Genomic DNA, 25,791 nt, shown 5'->3' on the forward strand with positions numbered 1-25,791 from the left:
CAGGCGCGTTAAGATAGATCTCCGCAAAACAGTTTTAGGGTTGCCAGACAAAGGGAAGGGAAGGCAGGATTGCCACATTTGACATCTGGCACGAAATCGCTCTCTTGGCGACATTTGGCGACAAAATTGGCAATTTGCCATAGACGGTTGGAGAACCTTCTTGAAGGAATTTTTACCGGTTCAGCCTAGAATGTTCTCGAACACGAACTAAAAGCTTTATAAACCCTGCTGGTACGTAATTAGTGCGGAGTCCATCGACTTTATAGTTAATCAGTGAGTGCCTAGTGCCAAATTGGTCGTCCAGTGCACCGAAAGAGTCTCTCAGTGAGTCGCAGTTAGTGCGTCATCGAGAGAGTATGTTGAGCTCCAGGAGCGACTGAACCGAGGAGGCAGGAGCTGTACTCTAGGGTATCGTCGAATGCATCGTGAGTTGTAGCGTAGAGAATCTCGAAAGTAAGTGGCGATCCGAGAACGACTGAGCAGAGTTGGGAGGTGTACTCTGGTGATTTACAGTTAAGCTGTTTTCATCGTTATAGCCTGATTGCCTGAAGGCTGTGTCGCTGATTGTTGCAGCGTGTCTATAGTAGTTCTTCGACAATTGTAAACGTGATTTTGGAGCTGTCCTGAACAATATTGGCTAAATAAAGTGTGTTTCGATATTTTATCAAGTATCGCCGTAATTCACTCCAAATCTACGAACCCTGTACGAACATGAAGGAAGAAAATAACGTAACACTATATTTTGAAAGCCCGTCTCGTTCAGTTAAGAACTCTAGAGGGAAATAATTTGAAATCCTGTGCGGAAATTGCCGAAACGATTGATTACCCATCGGCTCAGCATACGCAGCCATCAGGTTGAGAGCACAAATATTGAGTAACCACGCTTGACTGAAAATTTGATTAGAGTAAGGAAGGAAAACTTATGCAACATATACAGACTGAAATTAGAAGATATAATTTTCTGTTTTGACTGGATCTTTGCATATGTGGACCGGAGATGTTAAAATTTTACTTGCTCTTAAATACTTGCTTATTCACTCATGTAATATGATTATTTACTTATAATCCCATTGCGTTCCTTTTCAGTAATATATTTCATAAATTGTTGAAGTGCACTTGGTATTGTAGAATAAAATTTGGTATTGTAGAACAAAATTTTTTCTGGCATTTTTTTTCCAAATCCCGGGAAATTTGTCTTATAATTGAAAGTAATGGGCATTGCTATATATAAATCTTAGGATCTTCTAGATGTGCAGGTGTTCTGCGCTCGCATCTTGCGTTTCTTCTTAAGAATCGCTTAAAGTAAAATGGGACCTTTCGATGATTTGGGGGTTTGCATACTTTCGGGAAGTAACCGTGAGGTAATCTTGTTGTATCTGCCTTGTCCCATCATCTGCTGAGCGTATTGCACCGTATGGAGCCTCGATGAGAGGCATAACGATCACTTCTAAAATGGTGATTCTGCTACGCTGAGCACAAAGACACCAAAGAGCATTCCTTCTAAGGATTTCCCAAGTATATAAAACCTGGACTACTAATGCTCTAAACGTGGTTTGAGGACTGCCGCCTCTGCATCTCTTAGCTCAGCGCGAAAGTGCAATAGTGCGTGTGCTCCGACTCAAAGAGAGAAACATTTTATGGGATAGGACTTACCTCGGCCTTTAGCCTACAGGCAATCCAAGGTACATGCAGTAAAATTTCACTCGTCAAGGCCACACTTAAACTCTTGAACCCAAAATGCTATAACCCTGAACACCAGTAGGTACCTTCCGACACCGTAATACTGGATACTGAAATTGCAAATGCAACAGTCAAAAGTGCAGCAACTGACCCCCACGTTCGCAGACTTGATGTGCCTCTCCCGTGCTCGATCATAAAAGCTGAGCTCGAGGTAGATTTATTGAAGCGTTGGCAACATGCGTGGGAGACAGACTACTGGCTGAAGAGTTTACAGATTTTTCCCAGACGTCAGCGGGCTTTTAAAATGTGACTCGTCTGATTTCACTAAGTTTCGAACAGAGCATGGCTTCTTCATGACGTACCTGCATCGCTTCAGACGAAGCGAAAATAACCGTAGCTCATGCGGTATGGCAGGAGATCCGGACCACTATGTGTTCACTTGCAGAGAGACTGCCGAACATCATCTTAGACAGCCAGTAGAGGACAACATCCATTAATGTGCGAAGCTACTTCGAAAAATCGCTATGAATTGAAACGCATTTGCAATTGCTTCAATATTGCCCGTAAAATCTTAGAAAGGCTGGAGAAATTGGCAGAGCAGAAGTTAGCGAAAGGAAGAATGATGTAGTTAACATGTGAGCGGTATTTATAATGAGTATATGCAGAAAGTACGCTGATTTTTGTTGTTTGACTTCTGAATTAGTACTCTAAACTTTGACTGGTTAATTTTTAGTGTTAGTTAACTTTTTCAAAAGGCGTTATGTAACATGGAAAGATCTAGAATTTGGGAGAACAGATGAATTAAGGGAGAGAAAATAAAATTTAGAATAGCTAGTTTTGAGGTCGCCAATCTTTTCTTAAAGCAGCCATCGTATTTTGTTATATCTTACGTATATATGAATGCATATATTTAGTAAAATAAAAATATTTCAGCGAAGAGAAAAAGATTCGCCGTGAAATGTTTTATTATCGACGTGTATTTGAAAAACCAGGAGGAGATGGAGAAATATGGTACACAGAAAAATTACTAGCAGAAATGGATCCCCGATGTTTAAGATTTGAAGATGTGTCGGACACGTAAGTCATTTATCAAAAAATAATAAAACAAAAGATAATATTTCAGATCCTCTTTGATTAAAGATTTAATAATGTTTTGACAAAAACGCTTGTCTGAAAACTAATACGTTTTGAAATTTATACTGTGTAATTTTTCTTCATTCCTTCATTAAAAAAGTAGATTACAAAACCCTAATATGGAAAATCACGTTGAGAAGAATTTAAAATTATTTCTTGTAATACCTTTTATTATGAAGAAACTTTATTTCATTAACTAATGAAGTATCTAAACACAATGTTAATACACAAATAAAAGTGTTTAAACGCCCAGTTTTCAAAATTTGTGAATTAGAAGTAAGAGCCAAACTGTTGAATAAATAAAGTAACAAAGACAGAAAATTACTTTACCTTTATGAATAATATGTATACATCCGTAAATATGATATATGCATATGTTAAATAAATTAAGTAAAACACTTAAATCTATTCAATATTTTATTCGGAAAAATCTAAAATAAATTTCTCAGTTCATCTGTTTCTACTAGACTATATTTCTAAATTTACAGATTCATGTTATTATTTAGATCGAGTATTCAGAATATAACATAATAAACATTTCGAGCATGTAACTGTTCATTGCAATTAATTTAGATATATAAAATAAAGTAATTTAAACTAATAACTAATTAAAAAATAAAATTAATTAAATAAAAAATATATATATATATCCACATCACAGGATTTTTATATAAAAATGATGACGTAGATAAGTGGGAATTTAAAATTTCCTGAACCAAATCTATCTTTTAATAAACTACCATATTGGTTAACTATGCAGTTTGCTTCTATTTCTGTACCCGCTGACACGCCGTCCTGCTACATTCTTCCTATGCCAACAATATGAGAAATATTAATATTCTGGAAATAAGTGAGATTAGAATTTCAAATTAATTGTCGCTACAAATGTGAACTGAAATTAAATGTCAAAATGTCATCTTCTTCATCTGCTAAATTCGTTCTTTATTACACAACATAGATCATTATGGGCAATCAGGATTCCTAATATTATATATATATAGGTCTTTTTTTGTTTGTCTCTTTTACTTTAATTATATATATACAACAGCATAAAACGATTTTAAAAACGTACGGCCGTGCATGGTCGGAAACGCATTCATGGCGCCATAGTGACGACAGAAAGCACAGAAAAAGTAGGACATGAACAGGGGGAATATATATGTTTATTATTCTTAGCGCAGCGGAAACCAACAAATAAGAAAAAAACAAGCGATCGTCATCAAAAAACTGTTCCAATGTTCCTTCGGAAGGTATCCTCAAAAAGAGTTTGGTAGGGTTAGTCCAGTACACTGGCTAGCAAGATCACCAGACCTCACTACAACCTCTGGGGGTATGTCAAGAGATTGGTGTACAAGACGCCCGTTAGAAGTCCTGAGGAACTTGTTGCATATATCGTGGCAGCTGCTGGAGAAGTTCTGGGCATGCTCAGTATTTTCCAGAACAGTACATCTTTCACGTGCGGGAGATGTGATGCCTGCAAAAGGGCCCGGGTCTTAATTTCGGATACCTTCTTTGAAGGGCGATCATTGTCTAATTTTGTTCCTATTCTTTAATTTTTACTGTACTAAGCATAAACTCATGTTCTTTCTTTCTTGTGTTTTGTGTTATTTTTACCGGGCCAGGAGAGACTTTTCGACCATGCTTTACCATCTGATTTCTCGTCGTCTCTTTCTCTCTATACTTGTGTGCATAATTACGTACGACACAACTGCTGCTAGACTCTGATGGGTTTTAAAAGCCGGGATATATAAAATGTTACATCTTGCCATATGGAAATATCTTTTGTTTCTCTTTCTCTTCAAAGTAAGAAATATATGGCCTACAATATAAAAAATTCCGGAACTCTATTTCTTCTTTCTTCGAAAGAAAATAGAGAACCTATTTCAGCATAGGAAGCTGTAATATTCAAACATTAAATAAATTGTAAAATACATTAAAGTGTATCAGAAACACTGACAAAGACATACTATGTATAAAGAGTAAGGAGATACATTTTTCGAAACTTAGCTCTTTTTCCTTCAACAAATTTAGCGGAATGTAAGGGAAAAGAGATAATGATTTTCCTTATTCGTATTGCTTTGCTTGATTTCTTTCTCTATGTATAAAAAATTAAAATTTTTAAGAATGCAAGTGAGCAACGAAAATAAAATTTTCAATTGAAAAACATATCGTGGCAAGAGTCCTGGTGCTGCTTTGCCGGAAGTAGACCAGCAACATGTTATTGAAGATTGGAATGACCAATGAAAATTTGTAACGTGTGCAGTCAGAGATGCAGAGCAATTGACCTGCGAGAAACATAACTTGAATGAGGAAAACCGTAGATATATTAATGATGTGTAAAGCTCTGGAATAATAATATTTTACCACCTCAGAAACATAGAAATTGGGCTGATTAAACATGAAAGGACTGATTAAACATTTCTTTCCTTGGCTCATAATTTTAGTTTGAAGTTTTCTTAAATTACTTTTATAGCAATACTAATAATTTCATTTTTATTTCAAAATTTTAATAATTTCATTATAATATAAAAGTAAAAATGTTTGTCTTACAGCTTCGATATTTATAACCCCGAAGAACCACCTGAAGATCCATTCGCAAAATCTGTAAGATTCCTCGTTGTCACCCAAAGTGTTAACAGCCAAAGAAAATTTTATAAGAAAAAGGGAAAATTTTATAAGAACAACGTTACAATACCAAATACGTAAGTAAATTATACAAAATTTGTAGAACGTAGAAATATCTGGCATGTGTGTGACATAGTAATTCATTCAAAAATTTATATTTAATATTTTCATAAATTTATTAAATTTATATACGAGTAAGCTCCTTTAAATACAGAAGATGTTTTTCCTGATGGTGAAAGAATGTTACCTGCAAATCTTCTAAAAACGCTTTTTTTCGTTTGTTCCTAGTTGTGATAAATTGTTTAATTAAGTTACAAATGTCGCAGTTTCACTTTGCTTTTAAGCCAACTGTTTATTATTATTATTATTATTATTATTATTACAATTTATAAAAAAATTAAGGAATGAAAAATACAAGCACCGAACCTTTGCAAATTACTGCGGTTTATGTGGGGCTCATGAAGGTCACCTATTGGAAACAATTCGCGTCCTCTGATTTGACTTCTCTCGTTATTATTAGGTCAGAACAACGAAAAGAACAAAATCGCGCTTTGTAGAAGAAATTCTATCAGGCAAAAAATCTGCGAGGGAGACTTTTACTGTACGGCTGAGCAGGAAGTTTTATACATATTATAAATATACAAGTATTGTACATCTCAAATTTTCATCGTCGCCGCGTTACTTTTTAATTTATAGTAATAAAAATAATGATACATTGACTATTTTTCAGACTGGAAAACCCTCAATGTGATCTTAAAAAGAAGCAAGAACCGAAAAAGGAGCCAGAACTGGAAAAGAAGCCTGAACTGAAGAATAAGCTGGAACCGGAAAAGAACTGGCAAATCCGGAAAAGAGAAAGGATGAACTGGAAAAAGAGTCAAAACTGGAGATGGACTGTTGAAGTATTGATGTAATCACCACAGAAAGCACTATCCGAAAAAGAGAAATAAACAAATAACCTAATCCCTGTCTTACTTTAACCAAATTTATTATCAGCAGCATTTTTGAAGAAAACTTGATCGAATTCATAGCATACGAACAGCATTTGATAATATTTTGCTCGGTAAGTATAAATGATATTTCATTAACTAGTAATTAGTCATGCTAACTTTATACTATCAGCATTTATTTTCATAGGAAGTAATTAAACACTTTCGTACTGGAGATCTGTGTTTTTAGCGCCTATTCATAGATGCCAGTTCTGCGGTTTAATTGGAAACTGTCAGTCTATGAACGTTTTTAATTTTTAATCTTTACTAATGAAAGTGCTTTTTAACAGTAAAATTAAGTTGTGCTACTGATATTAAATTGTGGAAATAAATATTGCACTATATATATATTTTATAATGGAACTCATGAAACGTAATTTATACAGATTTCATTCCTCCATTCCTAGTGATATTCTAAATAATCATTCTTTTTAAAGTTTATGAACCTAAAATATCTGAATCAGCTGCAGATATTTATAGAACTTTGTATCATGTTTCAAACAAACGTTCAAAACAGAAATTTTTAGGCTGATTAATTTTGTGTGCAATACTAAATTTATTCGCATACTAAATTTTTGCACAATAATTATGAATTTACTTTTACCGTGTTTAAAAGCACCTTGACAAATTACAATTTCATTTTCTGCTCAGGATTTTCTCAGGGTAAAAATACAAGATTACAATTGGAAATTAACCAAAGAACATAACATTTAGAATATGTAAATAAATATTGGTTTCAAAAGAATAAATATAAATATTAGTATATTTTACGTAAGAATTAGAATATAAATAGTTTAATAAAGTGAATCACACATTATACACCGAATGTAAATCAATTTCGATTTCTTTCAAAATGGTGCCGCCTTTGCACCTCGAACCTCTTCCAGAAATTAGCGCTTTGGCTCCCGAGGGCCTTCCTTTTTTCATATTTGAAAGTTGGCAGTAATGAAGTGCAATGTTACGATACAAAATGTTGTTCACAAATTTGCTATCTAAAAAGAAAATGGTATTTTTATTATAAAATGTAAATTATTCGATGCAAATATTGGTTTTCTTCGCGTTTGTTTTGATGGCATCGCCCGTATAATAACCTGGTGAAGACGTTTTTCCCAAACACATAGTATATTAGACACTATGTCACATACTATACATAATCTGATCCCATCACCTTAATATAAGATCAAGCACTACCACATTTCGTTATTAGTTAAGACTGCGAAAGATTTGTTAACCATTCCAAGATCATAGTCTGAAGGAGATGGGCATAATGTTCTGCCCTCGAGAACATAATATCTGACCATAATAGATTAATTTTGAAGGGGCGTATTATTTAAAAAACATTTTAACTTTTTTAAGAACAATCCCCTGACGTTATTACTTAAATAGATATTAATAGAATTTTCTCATCCTATGCGTTTTGATTTATATAATAAAGCAATTTTACTCGTATAATAGTATAAGGCCTATAAGTCAAACGCGAATTAATCGTATTTCTGTACTATTCGTTATGGTTATATTCATCCTCATACCCGATATTTGATGACGAAATTTTTCTGATTACCGAGACCCCCGAGTTGTTCTCCTCTGTACTTTTTTCTTCTTTAAATCATTTGAGAAGTAAAGGTATAGAAAACTAATTTTCCTAAAATTCCTATACTATTCATTATAGTTGTATGCATTCCCACTGACAGATATTTAATGGATATATATTCTGGTTTCCCAAATCAGTTCTTTTTTCTCTCCTCCTTCTTTTTTCTAAATTTTAAATAATATCAAAAGCATAGCGAATTTCACTTGTGCATTAGAAATCTTATACAGAATTTTATTTTTCGAGGAAAAGGTTTGAGTACGTTATTTATTTCCTCAACAGAAAGATTGAAAAACGTGGCCTCGAAATTTCGAAACGTTTTACTCCATTATAATAAGTAGAAGAAAGAAACCGAATATAATGTTTGAGCAAGTACCGTAAATGTCGATATCATTGAAATTGCTGTTACTTTTATTACCGTGTATGCCGGTGTATAAGGCGCAAATTTAATCTAAAACTTAAGATCGAAATTTATTTTGTGCGATATGCGTGGGATATAAAAATGATAGATTTATAAATAAGGTAGGATGGGCATACAAAAATTATATTTCGTTCTTTTATTATCCATTCAACCAATAAATATTTCTAGTCTGGGACGACGCATTTGGCCTCCTTTTGGAAATATTTCTTCGTCTTCATTCGTGTATTCCACTTGTTTGTATGGTGTATTGCTATATGCATCTAAAGGCTGAACTAATGGCGTTAATCCTCGTGGATAAACTGCCATGGCTGTATTACACTCTTTGAACAATATACTGGCATTTAAAGGAAATCTGAACATGTCCCAAAGTATTAGATTTTCATGATTATTTAAGGCAACAGGAAGCTTTTACGAAACAATTCTTTTCTATAATGTAGCACCCTTTCCCTTCATACCTGACACTTTCTGGAAAGTGCATTTTAGCAAGGCTTTTCTTTTAAAGATAAGCTTGGATTTTAATTTAGTGCGCTGCCCAAAGCAAGGGTTCGCTACGGTGAGGTAAGATTTTTCGTGACCTGTTGTTTTTATGTGAACAATTTTTGTTCCTCTAGCCTACTGGAAATCAAGCCTCTTGGAGTTACATCCATATTTGCATCATGGGATAATATAAATTTTTTTTTTTTTGTTTTCCTAGCTCAGTAAAATACCTTTGAAAATTTATGAATTTTTTGTTGCAATATTTCGAAAAGAATTCTTTAGAAAGTGTCGAATATTAGAAAAAATCTAGTGTTGAATCTTAGAAAAAATGTGTTTCTTTCTCGTAAAATTATATTATTCCGTGAAAAGATTGACCACACGAACTCTACACAGCATAATAGTTTTCACTTCTATTTGTGCTCCTTTTAGCTTATTTAAAGGCAAACACACGTATGCCCTTTTCTTCTTACAAATCCATTCTGGGGATTTTCTACAATGCAGTTTCCAACATGTTCTTCTACTGTAAACCGTTTCGTTAGTTCTTTATGCAATGCACATTTATTCCTTGGCACATTATTCTTTGTAATTTCATTTACGTTTCAGTCACCTTTCACCAAAACCAAACATCCTTGCTGCATCACAATTTAGATTCACCAAAACCAAACATCCTTACTGCATCACAATTTAGATTTTCTTTCGAAAACTGACTGTCCAGCATTGTGTTTGTTTCATTTAGCGGAAACGATATTTACTACTAAAAAACTGGACGCACTAACTAAGACTGGACTGGAAACTAAATCACCTGGATTTTTATTAAGCAAACGCGGTTTACTTCTTCGATGTTCTCTTCAAAAGACTACAGAAAGAAAAAACATTTCATTAATAATTCTGACTCCTGATATGATAATTAAAAAAATCGGTTTAAAGATTCTTGTTCTTCTGATAGCTTAACAGCAAATGTTATTACAGAATTTTCCGCCGATATTTTCGCTATATCTGGAACGAATGTTTAATTTACATATTTATTTGCTTTTCTTAAGTTATGATCAATAAGCGCAGGTGCGGGATGCGAAGTTTATGGTGTTGCCAAACCCCATGCATTTCATTTCTTTTCGATTATTAAAGATCTGATGCTAGTAATTAAACAATAGAACAACTGAATTTGTATGCGATCATGCTTTCAGATACACGATGTTCGAAAAATGTGGGTGTGAGTTGTACTTTCATTTAGTCGTTACTCAGTCTAGTTACACTTATCGAATTTTGAATAGCAAATGAATATTTTAAGAAGTTTCAAAAAACGTTTAATACAAGAATTAATTATATAACAATTTTTTATATGTAAGAAAAATGCGCACATTTTTACTATTGAAATTTACGGAGATATTACAGGACAAATTTAGGAACTGATTCTAGTTTTTTTACCGGCTAAAAGAAGTCAAGGAGTTTTTAAAATATTTTGCTTAGGTTAAAGAAGACTTCTGTCTTTTGGTGATAAAAATTTTCATTTCCGATAAAAGACCGTTAATCATTTAATTTGTGTGATGACGTCGGTTTTATTTTTGTTTTTTTACACCATGCGTAATTAGTTTAATTAAAAAAAGGTGAAAATAAAATCATGAATTATCTACGTTTTTCTAGTTAAATCATAATAAATAACTTACTAATTTAAGTTCATCTTCTCCATTTAGGTCATTTTCAGTACAAAATTGTGCACCGCATTTTCGGTACTTTTCTACTGAAAATATACTTCATCCAATAGTATGAAAGTGTAGTTCATTAAATAGTATACCCTCTATTTACAAAAGCCTTTGCTCGTTCTTTTATTTCTGGCGCCGTGTGTATACTCTCATTACCAAACTGTTTTAAATGACGCAAATATTTGTGTTTTCGAAAATTAAACGATTAATCTTGCAAAAATACAACATGTAATTTATTAGAAGTTCCTCCAAGACCTATATTTCTGTTTAGGGAAATTTTGTACTTGTTATAAGAAGGAAAACACAAAACATTTGGCTGCTGTACGTCTAAAACAGACCGTAATACTTATTTTCATATTCTACGATATCTGATATCATTTTAAATTTGCGTTGAGTGGTCGGTTAATAAATAAATTACGAAACTTTGAAGTTTATTTTTTGCCCAAATGTCATTCAATGATATACTTTTGCGATTTCCTAGCGATTTTCTAGTGTCCTTATTTATATATTTTTTTTACATTTAGTATGAGGTAGACAATCTTCATAGAAATAATTTAGATGTTTCCAAAGTTTAAATTACATTATGAATATTCTCTTGAAATTTTAACTCTTTAGATTCATAAGCAAATTCGAAAACCATTATAGTGATGGATATTCTTGACGATAATCTGCATGCAAAATGCTTTCAATTAATCTCTTAATATAAGAGACATTTTCTTAAATGATATTTTACTTTTAGTTACTTACAAATGCAACTACTTTGGTTTTCAGTTTCTGAATGAACTCGCAATGTGTTGCCGGATTTTACCATGAGCTCTCTCGGTCAGCTTCTGTCACGCGATGTTCACGCTTAATGCGCTTTTCTTTTTTCATAACGAGTGTAAAATTTTCCCTAATAAAAGTATGAGTGTCGAAAGAACATGTCAAAAGCTGCACTTCGTAATTTTTACAAAACTAATGCCTTTACATGTCTTTAAATTAAAAAATACCGAAGCGCAAATATTTACTTTTCTTAAAACACTTTTGTTATTGGAAGTCAATGCTTAACACAAAGGAACAAGATCAGGTCTGGACTTTTGCGGACAGGGTGTTCAGTCAACTTTTTTGAGTGTTTTTCAATTTGGATATTTACGTAAGCTATATACACCTTCTCAAATCTCCTCATGCATGTGACTGAAAATTAAAAATTCATTTCAACTGATATTTCTATATGATGAGTAATAAAAGTATTTTTTTTTCCAGGATGAAGACTCAGGCTCCCTTTGCTCAATCCACTGTAATTTTAACAGCCAGTTTACAATAATTACCGACCGTCATGGGGAGACGCCGGAGGCTTAAGGGGACAAGGAGCTCTTATAAAGTTGCAACTTGTGTAAATGCAATTTTTATTTGACAGTTCTTTTACTTTCCCTTTCTGATATCACAAATCATTTTCTCTTTATAATTTTATTTTACAAACTTAATACTTTTAAAACTTTAAAATTTCTTTTCACTGTTTTTACTTTAAAAAGGATTTTAACATTTTTCATTTTACAAAAGAATATGTTATTTTAAAAATTTAAATTTTTACTTCTTGCAGTTTTAAAAAGTTGTTTATAAATGTTGACTTTATTTAGTTTACAGAAGTAAAATTGACTTTTATAAGCTGAATATATTGCTTTTTTTTATTTCCGTAAAGGCAATTTATATTTTATTTTTATTTTTCTATTAAGTATTCTATTGTTTATAATCCCTTATCTTTTTTCTATTCTGGTGAAACTTGAAATACAAATTTACTTTTTTTCTTTTAATTTTTACAAATCTAATTTTTTAACTTTTAATTTTATCTTTCTTGTAACAATTTTCTTTAACGATTAACTTTTCCGATTTTGCTCAATAAAGTTATAATAAGACTATCCAAACTGAAGAAATAATTAATACTTAGATGCTCAATTAAAAAAAATTCAGATTTAATGATGAAAGGGAAACTATTAGTGTCATACCAACAAATGAAACTTTAAAAAATATTTTCGTTGCCACAAAAACAAAACTTTATAAACATTATGTTATTCAAACGCTTCACGTCACTTCCGAGTGTCACGTGATCCAAGATGGCATAGGCCTCAGCAGCGTACTCAAGCCTCCGGCATCTCCTAAGCAGGGTCGGTTACTAGTCCTCTACCAACAATAGTGAACTTCCGACGACTTCCTTCTGGCTGTATCTGAATGAAACTGGCTCCTTTTGACGTCACACAAGCAAAACACCAAAACAATGAGTATTTAAATGATGATGATTTATATAATTTAGCTGGTGTTTTAAGGATGAGGATTTAGTTTAACTGTTGATAATTTTTTATTTAGGTGTTGGTGATTATATGATTTAGTGATGAAGAATATGGATTAATTGGGTATGATGATAATAAAACTTTAGGTGGTAGTGCTTTTTATTTAGGTGAATTTATTTTATTTTGACGGCAACTTCAATGATGATGGTGACGATGATATAATGGATGTTTTTTAGAATGATGATGTGATTTTGGTGGTAATGATTATTAAGATGATTTAATGACATTCAGATTTAGCTGATGATGATATTTTAATTCATATGATGGAGATTTTGATGAAGATTTTGTTGTTTTACGTGATTAAATAATGTTGATGATAACGATTTAGATGATAATGTTTTTATTCAAGTGATATGGGTGGTGATGGTTTATCTTATTCTTTTGATAATGATGGTGACGTGATATATACGATGGTTTAACTTGATGATATGCTTTGTGTGGTGAGGAATATTTGTTTTTGATGATGATATGTATCTGACTGATGACGATTTTATAGTTGATATGATAGCGATTTATATAATAATTTAGAAGGTTTTGGCAATGAAGACGATGGTTAAATGAGGATGAAGAAAAAGGTATTTGGTTGATATTGCTTTCCATTTAAGTGAATTGGATGATTAGGATTTATCTATCTCGACGATGAGGATAGTGACGATGATTATACGACGGTTTAAGTTGATAATATGTTTTCGATGATGAGAATTATTTAAATGATTTAGATGATGATTTTCATTTACCTGGTGATAATTTTACGATGTATATGTTGATGATTTAGATAGTAAATTAGATGATTATTTATATGGTTCAGGTGATGAAGACGAAGACCAATTGAGAGTGGTGTTGTTGCTGATGAAGATTTATCTGATAGTGATTTTTTAGTTGATTTGAACGAAGATGATTTATCTTAATTTCGCTATGTTTTCAATGATGATATATATGATGGTATAAAATGAGGATGTGTTTGTTTATATAGCTGCGTTATGTTTATATAGTTGACTTAGATAATGATTTAATTTTAGCGGATGATATTAATTGGATTTGTTGAGGACATTTATATTTAGATGATTTCAATGAGTCAGATATTGATTGAGAGGATGACTAGTTCATTTGATAATGATTATTTAAGCAATCTGAGGGTCATCCAAAAAATCAATTTCCCTCGGACCATAAATATCTCAAGGATCCACGGGAAATAGCTACTGAGTTATGCAACCGTAGAGCGACGATTTTTCAGAATGCTTCGCCACACCTTTTCCATAAGGCCATCATTGAAGACGGATGGCCGGCGGCTGTGCTGTATGTTCATCATGGATATTTTCAAACCCAGTGTCATAGATGTCTGCCGTCTGAGTTTTTACAGGAAGAATACAATATTTGACAGATTGTAACAACATCAGTTATTTTCTTTCAAATGAATATGAGAAATAATATGAGATCCATAAAAAATTCAGAAAATGTTCTGAACTTTGTAATAAAAAATTAAAAATTCTGTGATAAATTTTCGCCTTTTGCTGAAATTGATTTGTCTTGAATTTTTGTAAACCAATAAATGGCGTTCAATAAAATTATTTAAATAACTGCTGGCTTTAGTTCTTTGTGCTTAAGTTTTGTATATTCGAAATTAATCTAATATGCAATAAATCATCTAAGTAGATTAAATTTCATTACATATTTTTGAATTATTTGCATATTTACTTAACCACCCAAACCTTTAAGTCTGCATTTCTTGTTATTTACACTTATACATTTTGTCTGGTATTTAACGATATTTGACACTGGTCTAAAACACAGCATTGTTCATCGCATGAAAGCATATACATGGATTGTTACGTAGATGCTATTACTCGATTTTTCTAGAAACTAAACAGATCATATACATTGAAACGCATTTTCTCAAACAAAAATTTAAAGATTCGGTGGTTTGACGTTGTGCTGAACACATAAAACCGTTTCATCATCCCATAAATATTGTACTGTTTCTATTGCTAAAAGCGAAGCAGTCGAACAGTTTTTCATCTTTCACGAATAGAAGAATTCTATAGTTAGTTTTAACTAAATGATTTATAGCTTAAGCTTTCTAGAAACCTTTTGCGTATTCTTTAATGTTGTTTAGGATGAAACATATATAGTCTTGAAGCGAATCAAGAGTAGTTTGAGTAAATTCTAAATATTGCTCCTTAAAACTATCCGGAAATTTTGAAAGCAAGCACAAATCGCATAACTCTATAAGATCTCACTGTATTTATATAGTAATAAATTTCGAAAATTCGGCTACCAACGTTTTTTTTGTTTGTTTAGAGTTGTAATTCTAATTGAGATTTTATTGACGAAGAATATAAAAGTTATTAGTTATAGAAAGAAAATAATTTAAGATTATATGTAAACAACTTGATTTTCGTAATTCAATCCTTACCGTCATGAAATTTTAAACAAACCATTTCATTTCTCAAGATATATACAAATATATAATTTTCTCAAAAGTTTTTAAGTCGTTATGTCTTGAAAATTTAAATAAATTGGAATGAAGTGTTGGTCATTCCCGCATTTGTAATATTTTTAAAGTAAAGTTAAAAGCAATCCCCCCTAGTACCCCTGTATCAATTTGAAACAAGTTTTCATTAATTTTATCCTGAACTCATTTCATTTCTAGATAGTCATATCTTTATCTTGTGAAAAGACCCTTTTACATAATTCTCGGACAAGAAAGTCATATAATTTCTGTCCGCGCGGCGTCTTCTAAAAGTAGAGAAACCTTAACTCTTAATATATCATTAAATAACATTCTTAAAATTCCATAATCCAGATACAGAAAGATACCAACGAAAATATATTAGAACATGACAGATCAATCCTTCTCTCAAAACACTAATTTAAGTTCAACAAATATATCTTACTAAATACTGTCAGCTGAAATATCAGTAAATTGAAAAGGTTAGTAAAACTATAGTTACTGTATTTAAAACACAAAAATCTTCTGTATCCCACATTTTCAGGTTCGTATTTATGTACCCTTAGATTCCGAATAAATTAGCCGTGCGCTTTCTGAATAGAACCAGAAAATAATGTTGCATTCATAATCTAATAAATGCAGAAGATACTGTATTGAAAGGACCTGAGAGGGATCAAAGAACCGATTCGAATTTATTTACTCAATCTCTCGAATTTTCTATTTACTAATTATGATACTAATTATGATATTAATCATATGGTAATTTGAGTAACACTTAGCCATGTTTCTGCAAATACTGTGTATTACTATTGCCTCATGTAACCTTTGTCTAGAACACAGAGAAAGGCGAAATTGAAAAAAAAAAAAAAAAAAAAAAAAAAAAACTGTAAATGTATACTTTTAGCATATTATCCGTGGAGAAATTAACAAAAGAATTATAAATTTTAAAAACATTTAGTGGAAGATATCGTAAAGTTCCTTAAATCCGATTTTTACAAAATTCGAGGTGCGCTTTAGCCGTATAAATGCAGTTAATTCTTTAAAAAATTGGCCAGAACTTAACTGTTCGTTCATTATATCCAGGCTGATAAATATAATAGCATAGTATAGCATGAGCATATAGCAATAGCATGAGTTTGCTATTGCGAAATTAAAAAAAAAAAAAACTGCGAAAACGTTCACTTAATATATGTTATATATATAAATTTTTATGATTATCTCCCACGAAAAGAAATTGTGAAAATTAAAAGGATTAAGGCCTTTTAAATCTTAAATTACCAAGTTTAATTAGTTTTATCTATATACGTAGATAGGCTGGTAAATATAATGATATAGATATATAGCTATATATTAGTGCCTAACTGTGATATTCAGCAAATAGGACATTATACATATCTATTGTTTTCAAATGTGTGCTTAACATATCTTAAAGAGGCTAACAATTAAGTATTTGACGATAGGAAGGTAACATTAAGCTAGTTTGCTTAGTAGGTGGGCTGTCTGTTTCAATGCAGAATCCAAGAGAGAAATATGCAGGAAAGATATCTCCTCCTCGTGTTATTAGTTTTATATGAAACCTATACCAAAAGCCAGTTTTCTAAATGAAACATAAGGTGCAGGAATTTAAAGTTGCAGCATTTCCGTACATAAAATTTTGACGTTCTACTGCTCAACGCTTTTGAAACGTACGTACATTTGCAAATGTATGTACGTACGTACATACAGATGTTATGGAAAATAAACTTTTGAATCCATTTTATATCCAATTAGAAAATAAAAAGTGTAGTTTATTCTGTCCGCAAATTAATGTACAGATATCACAGATATACACTGGTGTGCAAAAATTAAGGACGAAGTCGAAAAATTAGCATATCAGCTGAACGAAGAGGCAGAGCGGACAGAAAGACCAATCAGGAGATTAAATAAGGTGATGTATGGTAGCACATGCGCAGATATGCAGGTAGACGTAAAGGGGGAGTGTTTGAGTAGTATAAGGCATGTTGTCGGTGTAAGATCAGTATTTCTGGCAAAGAGGTTGCACGCCGTATAGCAGTTAAAATCACAACGAGTTGCTGCCTCAGCGAGAAATGGCGAATAATCAATCTGTTAGACGACATCTGGATGCTTTTACCCGAGGTCGAATCATTGGGAAGCTGGAGGAAGGCCGCAGTGTGACAGGTGTGGCTGCAGAGTTCGGAATTGCTCACAGCATCGTTTCACGACTTTGGAGACAATTTCAAACTACAGGAACAGCTTTCCGGGGGTTTTGTAGTGGTCGTCCAGGAGGAACCACACCCGCAGATGACCTGTATATTGCCATACAGGCCAGAAGAAACAGGCGGCAGACAGCGGGAGAAATCGCTAGACACACGACACAGGCGACTGGACGACCGATATCGCGTTTTACTGTGGCCAGAAGACTGCACGGTGGTGGTCTGTTTGCACGACGCCGTGTACGGTGTGTACCTCTAACGCCTGCCCATCGGAGAAGGCGTTCTCTATGGTGCCGGGAACACCGGAATTGGAGAGACAATGAATGGAGACGAGTACTCTTTACAGATGAGAGCAGATTCAGTCTGAGTAGCGATTCTCATCGCATACTCATCTGGAGAGAGCGGGGAAGCCGCATCTTCGACGCAGGTTCAGTCAACGGCACCCGTTATTGTAACGAGATTCTTCTTCCATATGTGCGTCTTTTTAGAGGCGCTATGGGTCCTCAGTTCCTTTTCATGGACGACAATGCACCATGTCATCGCACAGTAGCTGCCGAACAGCTCTTAGAGAGTGAGGATATTGAACGTATGGATTGGCCGGCACGATCTCCGGATCTCAATCCCATCGAGCATGTATGGGATTTTCTAGGCAGACGCTTGGCAGCTCGTACCTTACCACCAGTAACGATTCCGGAGCTTCGATTGGCCCTGCAAGACGAAAGGGCTGCAATGCCTCAACAACTCATTGACACCCTCATTCTCAGCATGGGCAGACGCTGTGAAACCTGTCTAGCAGTCAGGGGAGATCATATCCCCTATTAAAGACCGGATGTTTCTTGCTGGACACTCATCACAGGGATGTTTCGGCCTTCAGTCGCATTGCGCTCCATGCTACTTTTTCAATAAAGCTTCTTTTTATCCCTCTGATTTCTCTTTTCGTAAGTGTTGCTTACATTACTCATGTCCTTACGTATTGGGGATCTTACGGTATTAAATGTGTTGATTTGGAAAGCTTTTGTACAAAATTATATTGAAAAAACCGTCTCGTCCGTAATTTTTGCACACCAGTGTAAATCGTCCAAATGGATTCCGAAACAGTCAAAATGGATATTGTTTTTTAAATATGATACGTTTAGATTTTCCGAATTACAATATTTCCTTTACTTTGCATCAGGAAGTAAACGGTAACGGTGAAAGAAATAGAATATGTTAGGTTAGTTTAGGGTATTCGATAAAAGTAAAGCAGATGAGAGATATTTATTGTCATGCAAATGTAAAATAACCTTCAGTGCGCTATACAGCACTAAGAAAATAAAATTAAAAAATACATAATTACGCTTTCAGAATTTCGAAAAGCTCTATAATTATAAAATTTTTATTTGTTTCCAAGTTATATTAACCTAATATTTCTGGAAATTTTATGCGTGAAGAAATCCATTTGCAAAATTAATCAGAACAAGCACTTTAAACGGAGTTATAAAATAAAATTCGGGCAATTTAAAGTATAGTGCGAAGTTGAATAAGAATTTATTACAAATCCACGCCCTAACGTTCCACGTAAAGTGTCCTAAAGTGACCAAAATGTTGGATGCTTTTAGTTTTGAAGAGAAAGGAAATAAACCATAAGGAAAATTTGATTTGATTTTTAATGACTATCAAATTAAGAAAATATAACCCCTACTGGATTAATTATACAGCAGGTAGCAACAAGCAGGTAGTTGTAAATATTTAAGAAAGTATGCTACTAAAAATAATTAAGGAAATACAAATTAAATAGACTAATAAAATTTATCTAGAATTATATTCCTACATGTACATATAACATGTTAAAATATGTTATTATATAAAAATACGTATTTAATAGACATAGATTCTGTGCATAAATATGATACTATAATTAGATTAAAACCGGTTAACAGTTAGAAGTCTTTCACAACCGCGAAAGATTCAAGAATGAAATATCGTGTAACAATCAACATTTAGTTTGGAAATTCCATTCAATTTTCATATTGTAAAAATCATTGTAAGTGCAAAATTTCTTCATTGTGCCTAATGCAATATTTTGCGTTTAATGCGATTTTGATGATTTTATGATCCCTAATTATATTGCTGAGAGATATTAATACTACAGTTGCAGATATACTTAATTTGAGAAAGGAGTCAAAGCGACTCTTCGTTTGTAATAGTTTTGAATTATCTTGATTATTTCGGCGTTCCTATCTCTGAAGTGAAAGTGACTTAACTCGTTCAATCTTGACACGATTACGAGCAACTAGAGTGTTGGTGCTTTTTCTACCAAGGAATAAACCGTAAAGAACGTGTTGTGGCATACTGAAGCAAATGCCTATCTAAACCGGATAGGAATTACTGTGTCGCCAAGAAAGTCTTGTTAACGATAGCCAAAAGCCGCAGAACATTCGCACCATTAACTCTATGACAGAAAATTCCTATTTCGCACAGATCTGAAATCGCTGGCCTAGATCTTGAGGGAAATTTATATCTAAACGATTTTAAAATATACTCGAATCAAGACATTTCTCGCGTCCTGAAAGGTGATTCAACGATTAACTGCTACAGCGAAAGTGAATATAAGATACTTTTATCTCATGTGAAATTTTGCTGACGCTAGTATAAGGAGTGTCCATTTATTGGAATTAGTATCTATTAATAGATTTTTTGAACTGCCATTTTAGGATATTTCCTTCTTTATTTCAAAAACAGAAGTTATAGCGAAAAAAATTTCGACTTTTAAATAGAGTGATGAAACGATATAATTCCTTTCAAAAATGTTACCCTTGACGTAACATATTTTAGATATACAGTACAAAGTTCGAATTCCGGACTCGTCGGGACTTCAGCGATTCCGGATTTTTACGGATATGAAATAATCAATTTAAATCTGGTAAAGAACAATTATGATCTAAAGGGTATCAAAAGTTTACAAAAAAAAAAAAAAAAAAAAAAAAAAAAAAAGCTTAATATTTTTTTGTTTACTTTATTAATCATTTCTTTCAATGTAAGTTGTTTAAGTTTCCTCCACAAAAAATTCAGCAAGCTCCTTTTTATTTTTTCTTAAGTCATATAGAGTTAACTTTCCAATGCCATACTCCTCACATAATTTTGAGACGGGTATGTCTTTATTAATTTTTTGCAGCAATTCCACTGTTGTGTTTTGCGGTGTGGTTTCAGTGAAGTGCATGACGCAACCCAACAGACTAGTTTACGGCACAAACATTTATTTCTAACTCATAAGACAGCAGCGATGCGCTATTTACGCAGTTACATTACATTCTCTTCTACTCTCGTTCACAGAGGTCCTCAGGCATATAAGAGTAATGATACTCTCGAAATTAGATGCTACATCCCTCCCCACTTATTTACAGATTTAATCTCCGAGGAGCTTTGCGGATGCGCGAAGATCGTGTAAGTTCTGGCTGGGGTTGCTGCAACTCTTTATCAGAATTCACTGGAATGATTGGCTCAGTTTTCCTTGGAAATGACGATGTTTCAACTCCGGCTTAAGTGTGCACAGCTTTGTTCGATGTCCTTGTCCGGAGCCTGTGGCTTCACGTTGCCATCTGAAGTAGTAGCCATACGAGGCTCATAGATTACCGGTGCAGATGGAACCTCGCTCCCTACCGATCTGATCTGATCGACGTGCCGGCGCAGTAAAGTTCCTTGAACGTCAATTGTATAATGCAGCGCTCCATCCTTGTTTGTCACTCTGCCAATTTTCGATCGGGAATTTGCCGATCTATAATCCCGAATGGCAACCTTTTCTCCGATCTCAAAATTTCTGGCTTAGAGATCATAATTATTCCTTCGGATGCGTTCTTCCACTCTTCAAGATTTGGAACAACTAAATCAATTCGAGTTCTAATTTCTCTTTTTAAGAATAACATTGCTGGACTTGACAAGGTTGCCATGTTCGGTGCCTTTCTATAATTCATGAGGAATATGGCAAGTTTTTGCTTAATACTTCTTGGATAACCTTGCATTGTACGTAATGCTTGTTTAACGGTGTAAACGTACCGCTCTGCTCGCCCGTTACTTGCTGGTTTAAATGGAGCACACGTTTTGTGTTTAATTCCAGTATTCCTTATAAAAGTTTCAAATTCCCCGATGTTAACTGAGGACCATAGTCACTCACTACTACTAAAGGCAGTCCGTATCTTGCAAAACAGTCTCTCAAACATTCAATTGTCTGAAAGGAATTTGTTGCCTTTAAGGTATACACTTCGAGCCATTTAGAATGTGCGTCAGTGATAATCAAGAACATTCTTTCAAAAATATGGCCTGCAAAATCTACGTGAATGCGTTTCCAAGGCGCACTTGGATATTCCCAGTGATTGACCCTTGCCCTTACTGGATCTGATTTGAACATAATATAATCGACACAGTTTCTCGAAACGTCTTCAATATCATGATCAATTCCCTTCCAAAAGACGTAAAATATGGCGATTGCCTTCATTTTAACGATTCCTAAATGTCCTTAGTGTAACTCTTCGAGAATTTTAACTCGGAGGTTTTTCGGAACAACTACCCTCTGACCACTCATTATACAGTCATCGTGTAAGGTGTACTCTGCTTCCCTACGTTTCAAACTTTCTACAGATTTTAATTTCATATAAAGACTATTTAATTCTTCGTCAGCTCACGTTGCCCGAGCTATCTTCCCAGCTGTTACCGAAAGAGTTTCAATTTGGGAGAGTTGGAATATTTCAACATCATCCTTAATGCATAAATCTTCGGACTTAAGACGCAGGCGCGACAGGCAGTTAGCATTAGCGTGTTCCTTGATATTTCGATACGCAATATTAAACTGATATCAGTGCATAACGTAAACTTCGGGTGGCTGTGAGGATAGGAAGTCCTCTCTTAGATTTGAAAATAGCCACTAAAGGTTTATGATCTGTCACTAGAGAAAAATCGTCTTCCCTTTAGATATAGATAAAATTTTTGACAGCCCAAACAATTGACAGTGCTTCCTTATCGATTTGGGCGTATTTCTGCTCTGTCTTAGTCAGTGTCCTCGATGCGAATGCTATAGTCCTTTCTGTTCCATCAGACAAAACATGCGACAGCACTGCCCCAAGACCTACCGGAGATGCATCAGTAGCTAGCATTAACGGTAATGTGGGTTCGTAATGTTTAATTTTCTTCTCATCCCATCCTCGTCGCTAACTGTTGATCAGATCAGATCGGTAGGGAGCGAGGTTCCGTCTGCACCGGTAATCTATGAACCTCATATAACTGCTACTTCAGATGGCAACGTGAAGCCACAGGCTCCGGACAAGGACATCGAACTTATCAAAAGAAACAGAAATTTTGTCTTGTTTATGTTTCGATTTCTCTTGCAATGCGACCATTAAGGCTTCATTCTGCTTTATTAATTCTTCAATTAACTTCTCCATCCATTCAAAATAAAAATCAAATAACTTTCCTACCTTTTGCAGTTTTCGTGGAATCCCCTAATCCAAGTTTCGGTTTTGCTACTACTTACGCATGTAACCGAATGCGCCGAGTGGGGAACGATTTTCTTCTCATCCCATCCTCGTCGCCAAATGTTGTGTCTTGCGATGTGGGTTCAGTGAAGTGCATGACGCAACCCAACAGACTATGTCACGGCACAAATATTTATTTCTAACTAACCCTCATAAGACAGCACCGATGCGCTATTTACGCAGTTACATTACATTCTCTTCTACTCTCGTTCACAGAGGTTCTCAGGTATATAAGTGCACTGATACTCTCGAAATCAGATGCTACATCCACTTTCTGTTTAATGGACATCGAAACATTGTTTCGCATTGTAGATCCTTTGGCAGCTCCAGAATTGGAAACTCTTTTCGACATAATCGAAAGTTTAAGCTTAGTTTTATAAATTTGCCGTAATAATAACAGTTTGCAAAAAATAATAAGCTGAATCAAACTAGAAGATTAAGAAACAGCGCAGTCAGCTACATTAACTGAAATGCCTTAGAATTCAGTAAAGTTATTTTTAGCCTAGCTTAATAGCTTCCGTCATACATTTATACATTATTGGCTGTGTATCACAAGATTGGCGACGAAAGCCAAGTTGTTTCGCTAAATTTTGTCTTGCTCCTATTGCCTACTAAATTAAGCCTGAATTGTATTAGTTTAGTTATTTCTATACCTATATTTATTTCTTGCGCATGCTTAAAATTAATCTGAGTCCTGAATAAATAAACTCCCACATATACTTAACGCTTTATCAAGGGCCGGCGCTAAATACCGCCTGTCGCAGTCTCTACGGATCCTAAATTCTGGTGCTTCCCCAAATTCCGAAAATTTCGTCTTCCCTAAATTCTGGCGTCTGGTGCCGACACATTCTGCCGAATGTTCTGGGTTTATGGTGAATAACATATCAGTTATTCTTAATTAAAATAGCACTATATGTATTTTGGCCTATGAGTTTCATTAGAAAAATCTATTTTTAGCAAATGAAAAGAAATTTTTGTTGACTTTTTCCTCGTCAACATTTCTTAGAGCATTTCAAAATCTATAATCATCGCCAAGCGTAATTTTAGCATAAAAGGTTGCCATATACACGTTATTTAATTGCTAATATAAAAAAAACGTTTAGACTTCACTGCATGAGTTATTACTGAAGCTGTCATGTCTTGATAAACGTGCGTTGATGAAAGCAAAATATAATAAATAATGACTCGCCAGGTCGGCGTCAGGGTGAATGTTTCGGTTTGAAATGCATGACAAGCAGATACTTACCTAACGAACCAAATTATTAATCTCACAAATTTATGCTTACATAATTGTTTTCCCATAACGAGGTATTTTAATTAGTGCCTAAGTGAAATTAAGAATCGGAATTTTTAAGTGAAAATCTCCGCATGTTTTATTATGGAAGGAAAAATCAAATGCGCATGCGTAAAGCATACAAAAAAAAGTTCGTTCCTTTGAAGTCCGGATTTTAGATCATTCCGGATAATGGACATCCGAATTTCGGACTTTGTACTGATGTATGTTTTGCAAAAATTATGTACTATCTTATATTGCGATAATTATTATTATACGTACCCTGTCGATTGATTTAAAACCAAACTCCCTATCAACGCTTTGAAACAATGCCGATTAGATCAAACATAAGTCATTTTGAGGAAGGAGTATTACTCAATTTCTCTTGCAATTTTCTGTTTCTTCAATCATACGTGCAAGGTTTTTAAAACATTTATTCTTTCACTCTGTTTGTAACTTATAAACTGGGAAATCTTCGGCATCCTTTTTTTAAATAGTAGTAAATAAATATCAATTGGAGTTTTTTTGCGACAACAGAAGACGAATTTTGATTTGGTCGTTATTGCTGTAACGACCTAATCCTATTTTCGTATCCTAAGTTCCTTTTTCTATTTATTTTATTTTATTGACTTCATTTAGGAGACTTTGCATAACATTTCTATGCACTGATAAGCAACAATAATTATTCGGTGACAATGATAATTTGCAACAAATACTCAAAATTGATGACAATAATTAATTAAATCGATTATGCATGTCATTCTATGACAACCTGCAAACAAATTTGATCACGCCACTATAGTATATCGTACACACCAAGGGAAGTTAGGGTCGTATTACAGTCATGCACTGCGATATTTAAATTACAGCATTCCGAGCCGTAGTTCGAGACAATTCATGAGTACTGCTGCTTATAGTGTTCGAAACCCTTACCTCATTCTTCTGAATTGCATTTTTGATAATTCCTTTCACATCAGGCAAGAAAGAAGTTGATGTGATGAATTTCAACAAAATTATATGCAATGAATAGCAGAATTACTTACACTGGAATATGAGATACCAAGAGCTAACAAGAACGACAAATCGTTGTTTGCAGCTCTTTTGTCTGACGCTTGTTTTTCAGCTATCGTAGCTATGCATATAAAGAAAAAAATTAAAGTTTAGTTTCACATCTAAAATCGTGAGGAATAATTTGTTTAGTGTGAAACATAATTACATGTACATATGTTGTATGCGTAACCCTTTTTTTATTTGCATTAGGAAAGTCTAAACGTTTTTAATGGAAACGACCGAGACTTTTCCTTCAGTGTAATTGAATTTTTTATCTAAATAAATTCTTAATTATAAAAGATCATATAATTTTCTATTCTAACACACACTATGTTGTTGCCAGAATCGAATGTGATATCAAATA

The sequence above is a fragment of the Stegodyphus dumicola genome, chromosome 12 (assembly GCF_044657685.1).
Source record: "Stegodyphus dumicola isolate Sdum_Otavi_A_Nest chromosome 12, ASM4465768v1".
NCBI lineage: Eukaryota > Metazoa > Arthropoda > Arachnida > Araneae > Eresidae > Stegodyphus > Stegodyphus dumicola.